Here is a 6,035-nt window from a genome sequence, read left to right on the forward strand (position 1 = left end):
CATGCATTTGTTCTGAGCATATGTATGATAAAAAAATACGAACAGTTGTTGTGTTTTTATGGCTGTGAACAGGTCATGTTTGYACATTATCTCGTTGGGTGAAACGGCAAACTTGTAACGCAGTGCAGTGCGGCTGCATAGAGGTGTAAGGATGCAAATTCAATTTTCACGCCAATCTATCGAGTTTAATGTGATGTGGTAGAAAGTGAAGTGAAATATGAAAATTTCTTATGAAAAGTGTGACTTAAATTCTTGTAAAGTAATATMAAATCGTTTGCCAACCCCTGAGTTTTACTAAAAAAAAGCGGAACGTTAGTAGTTAAGCTGCAATTAAGAGCAGTGGTGTACGTGAGTGGACCAACTTCCGTGTCAACTAGACATTTGGTTTGCTATCTCAACAAAATTATGAATTATAAATGCGTATTAAATGATTGTTGACAGAACTGAATGTAATGAAATCAGCGCACATTACACCCTTGTCTCCACAGTATTCATGCAAATCCATACATATGTATGTATGGCTTGCCATGAAAGCACTGCAATGCATTGTGGCAGATGAGACAAAGCGAAGTTGATTGCATAGAATATTTAAAAAAAAAAATTTTATTTTTATAACTGTGAAGAGTCTAGTGTTTTTCCATGCCGTGCACTGTAGTCATGTCTTATACTACAGCCCGCCATGCTGACCCTCAGCACACAACTCTTTACGCAAACTGAAATTTTAAATTTTAAAACAATAAATTTTTGTGGAAAAGTGCTATTTAAATTTAAACAAAATAAAATATTCAACATTCTTTTGACTCTCACAAATCTAATTTTTAAAATACTTAATCCACTTCTTGCACTGCTACAACAAAACACTGGATAATTGTAGAACTAAGTGTAACCACAATTGCAGTCCACAAAAAAAAAAATAAAAAAAATAAAAAAATAAATAGGAAAATAACCAAACGAAATAGAATCGTTGAGCCATAACTTAGCCACCCAACCATCCACATGTATTRCTTATATGGCCGACGACTTGTACGCAACAAAAACATCAAGAAATATTGCGATAACACAAAATTAGCGATAACATAGGCAAAAAGCACAACGAACGCGACTACAACAATAGCTCGATTTAGTGACAATCGTTGTACTTAGTTCTAAAGCAACGACAGCAAACACATTGTAAGTATTAAGCCCCTAAGTTGCATCAAATGATGTGTATAATATTTACTAAGTCGCTAATGATAACAAGCAAACACAAAAGTCTTTATAAGAAAACACCCTTGCGTTTTCATTTCACAACACCAACCGCTGTTTAAGCACCATTTGAAATTCATATCACACTATAGGTGACTTAACATTTTGTGTAATGAAAATTAAAGGCGTTACACTTATAAGTGTGCACCTGTGAATTAGGGTGAGCCCAATATTTTTACTGCATTTATGTGGTCTAGTTTTTCGATATCGGCGCTGCCGACAAATGAGCAGCTTCTTTGGGAATAAGGACATTGGCAAGAGTTCAGACCATAACCCCTAAACCTTGGGGCTATTTGGCTTATATGCACACAGACGGGCGGACGGAAAGACAGACGGAAATAAATAAAAAAAATTAACTAAATTTGTTTAAGGCAAAAATAAGTTCTTCTGTATTAAAATAGGTTTTTAGTTAGATACATAAATAACCGTGAATTGTGTTCCGAAAACACTCGAACTAAAAAGTGTTTAAGATTGTTTATGTAGAAATACACTTGCGTTCAATAAAAATGCACCACACTTTTTTAGACTATATAACGGTAAAAAAAAAAACTCCTAAATCTAGCAGGCACTGAAAAATTAATTATTTCGTATGAAATTGGATTCAAAAATTGTTTAAAATGCCAAATAATCAGAAGAAATTAACGGGTAACCAGAAAAATTCGCAYATTGGCATTAGATGCCAGCTAGTAGCCCATTTTAAGACATTTGAAGTGTAGGGTACTTCAACAAAAAACAAAAAAAAAACAAAATAAACTTTAAATTTAATGACGATTGTTGGTTATCATTTCAAACAATGTTCTTTGCCTTTTCTTCTTTTTAAGATTGTTCACCGAGCCTACAGATCTACACTCACGCTTTTTTAAAAAATACAAATTTTGTTAAGTTTTTTTTCTAATGGTTAGTTTGCTCAGAACGTTGTCTTTGCTTCAGTTTCTTACTATTACAAGATGTCACTTAATGTATAAGTATCAAAAAGTAAATTAAAATATTGACGGAACGTGAGGGAAAAAACATTTAAAAAAATTGATTAAATTTCAGTTTTTCCGACATATTGGTTATAAGGACACAAAAAACATTGATTTTGGGGTTTACAGWCATCTAAGAACTTAAAGACGGACTTATTCTGAGAAGCTTTGCCAAAGAAAGTTTACCAAAAAAGTCAACATTAAAAAAGTTAGAGCSCGAAGAAAAATGTGCCTTTCTTTTACAATGGGCCACTTTGATGAAAAACTTCAACAAAAATTTTTGTATGAAACCATGATTGTAACTCAAAAAGGTAATGATGCAGTTCGATTCGTAGGACCCGAAATAGGGTGAAACCGTCGAATTTGGTCTTGTCTTTATTTTTTTTTGGAAAAAAGCTATCACAGTGTAATGAATGCTGGGTCTCAAAATGGATGATTGCAAGAATTTCTTTGACTAGAAAGTATCAAAATTAGAAAATATATGATTGGCAACAGATTATATGACCTGCTGAGAACAAATTTAGTTTGCTAGCCTCACTAAATTTGCGGTTACGTGTGCCATTCAGGTGGTGAGAGGTTTCAGGATAAATATGTAGTAAAGAAAGCTAAGTTTCCTTAAAGTCAATTGATTTGGGACCTCTTAACCTTGATAAAAGCACTAAAATATTTCCCTTATTTATTATCCACTTTTGAAGTGCATTATCTACTATCAAAGAAGTAAGTTAGCATTTGAAAAAATGTTTCTATAAAACATCTAAAAAGGAGCAAAAAACGAAAAGTCAATTGATAAAGATATTAAATATGTATATATTACTCATGAAATGCACATTTTCGAGTAACATTTTTATGGCYAACTAATATAAACATTGTTCATGGGATCTTACTGTATTTGAATTATATTTAGTGGTGCGTTTTATATTTATATTTTATACCGCAAGTGTATCAATCCTTTATAAATTCATACAAATTAATCTGGCTCATCTTATTTCTATTTCGAATTATTTTCATATATTCGTCTTTTCTATAATTTTTGTCTATATGCTAATCCATATATATACCTTGGAACAATTGTTTATACTCAGATCTTTATTTGTCCTTAGCGGGATCTTCACCTKTATATTGGAATTTTTAACATTGCTATGGGGTTATTCTTACCCTTTATCAGTAAGTTTGTAGTAAATTGTTCTATGTTTTTAGCAAAATATTTTCCGTTGAAATGTTGCACCCTACTGTTTTTTTATTTGTTTGATCAGCTGGTGGTTTGTCTAATTAGGTCGGTTTCATGCTTACACACCTAATAATATCTGTATAAATTACAAGTATTTTCGCTATTTATCGACAATTTAGTGACGTAAGGTGTGTGCACTATAAATATATATATATATATATATATACATACCATGTAAATGTAACAAATCAACAATGACTCGCTAATACGTTAGAGTGAAATGTCACACATCGCAAATAATCCAGTTTTTACTTATGTAGGAAAAGGGTAAGTTAACCTTGAATGCGTTTCTTTGTGGGTATACTTCGTACAGTCATTGTGTCAATTATGAGATAGATGACAATTGAAATGGAGGCGTTAATCTGAGAATAACCAAAAAACCAGTTGACAATTTAAAGTTTTAARCTCATTCAAAAAGTATCGATGAAAGTCACCGTTCTGCTTAGCGGAAATAAACATTGTGAGATAAACAAAAATTATGTTGCAGCAGTTATGTATAAATTTTTTATGCAACTTAAGTAAATTTTTTCCTAAAACATTTACAATGATCGCATTAACCGGAGGTTGGTTAAATAGACCTCTTGCAAACAAAATTGTTATTCCATTTTATGGTAAAGTTATCTTTGGTTGTAAATTACGATAAAAAAAAAACTCTCTAAAGGGCTCCTTTTGCGATATTCCCCGAGTTTATTTTCGTAGTCAGGGGGTCTCTCATCCGAGGCGGGTTGTTATTTTTCATGGGGGGTCCCAAACCCACCGCACAACCCTATGTAGGAGATGTTTCGCCTTCTCACTTTAGCTCGCCATCAAACGTATGTTCTTAGGTTACTCAGAAGATACTTGGTCATAGACCGGAAGTCGTGAGCTGCTTGAGCCATATGTAAAAGAATCGTCAGAGAACTTTCCTMACTTGCGTGAACTTCCACACATCACTCCATCCTCCAGATTTATTATCGATTAACGATTTACCCATGGTTTGCTACTTTTATCGGTTTCTTAATTTGTCAAATCGATAGCCAAAGACAAGAACTACCAGATTACCTTTACTACACTGATTAGGGTTGTTCTTTTTTGTGCTGGTTGGAATTATTAATCTGTAAACACTACCTTGAACCCATGTTTAACTTTATATAAAGATAGTACTTTTGATAAGTTCCTCTTAAAATAACTTTCATATCAAAACTTAATTAATTAACAGTATTATTATTATTCGCTGGGAGTATTTAGCTACTTAACTCTTTAGTGCCTGTTGAATCACTCAATAACATTTAAGAATAAATGAWGCGAAGTGGAATGCAATATAATTACGGTTACACAATATTAATTTAATTGCGTGATTAAACSTGAAGATTTATTGAATATGAAAATTGTTAAAAACAAACTCGTAATATACGTAAAGGGGGTAAGGGSGATTCGCGGTTACAAAATGGAACCAGTTTGAGGTTTCACTTGAATTGAACTTACTTTGCATATTTTCATAATGAAAAGTAMATTCAGTAAATTGATTTGCATAACTTTGGTGTTAAGCTTTTCAAGTGTGATTGCCTCATTCATCTTTTAGACGGTGTTCATTATATAATATCAAATTGCTTGAGTGTAAAGATGTGTTCACATTACTTTCTAAATTACTTTATAAACCAGGAAAGATGTGTTCACATTTTCAGTTTCACCGAAGCTATAATTCCTTTCTCAAATATGCCTTACAGGAACAATAACACATAATTTTGATCGGTTAGTTTGTATGTCATGTATTGCTTTAGTAGTAAGATTTGAACGATTTCTTCGCAGCTTCGTTGCCTTGGACAAACATACAAGCAAAATTTGGTGAAGTTATCTCTTCAAACGAAAAAGTTTACCATCCCTTGTTCAGTTCAGTTCAGTTGGTTATTTATATAATTATTTTACAGATCAACGTTTCTTTCGTAGTGATAAACAATTGTTGGCAAACTTAATATACCCTATTCTAGGTATAATAACTTACTAAATAAAAAAAAAAATTATATAATTTGCATTGGAAGTCCTGCAAAAACTATGACGCACTAATTTTGTTAAAGAAATACTCGTTTACGCAACCAATGATCGTATCTTCGTAGGTAGGTATGGACATCAAGTAAATCTTAAATTTTGGTGGGTTTCGGAATTGTATCAAAGAAAACAGGAAAAAGTTACGAAGTAGTAAGTGATTAAAAACCGAAATAATTTGGAAATGAGATAAAAAATTTTTTATTCAAAATAGTGCATATTTAAAAATAAGCAAGGTGATGAAACGATTTCAACTCGGGATGTGCAAGCGAGTGAAACACGAAATATCTCAATGAAAGTATTGTATGCCACSCCTTAAAATGACGTTAATTGAAGAGTTATAAAGTGTTATAAATTATAGCTAAAAATTAAGCTATATAGCAGTAATTTGGTACAGGAAACCGAAATAAGAGGACATCTGTGCTTTATTATAATTGCATTTACCCAACTTCCTCGGAACTAATCCCAACTTCCATATAAAAATCATGTTGAAAACTACTAATACRAACTTTTAGTAACTAATAGACAGACTTCTCCAAGTTTTTGGTGGTTTCCGGTGATAATTGGTTGTCGCG

The 6,035-nt window shown here is 32.3% G+C and overlaps 1 protein-coding gene across 2 annotated transcripts in view; it reads left to right on the forward strand.

Moving 5' to 3' along the window:
• The window catches only part of LOC108967353, a 25,778-nt gene that overhangs the window by 10,146 nt on the left and 9,597 nt on the right, over positions 1–6,035 (forward strand). Inside the window, exon 1 of one of the 2 annotated variants that reach the window (XM_018930707.1) lies at positions 15–1,170. The exons of the other annotated variant lie outside the window; for it this stretch is intronic. The gene's annotated coding sequence lies outside the window, so the exon portion shown is untranslated. Of the gene's footprint in view, positions 1–14; positions 1,171–6,035 lie in introns of those variants that run through there. 2 annotated transcript variants of the gene reach the window in all.

Source organism: Bactrocera latifrons, unplaced genomic scaffold (assembly GCF_001853355.1).
Source record: "Bactrocera latifrons isolate USDA-ARS-PBARC rearing strain unplaced genomic scaffold, ASM185335v1 scaffold_183, whole genome shotgun sequence".
NCBI classification, from domain to species: Eukaryota; Metazoa; Arthropoda; class Insecta; order Diptera; family Tephritidae; genus Bactrocera; species Bactrocera latifrons.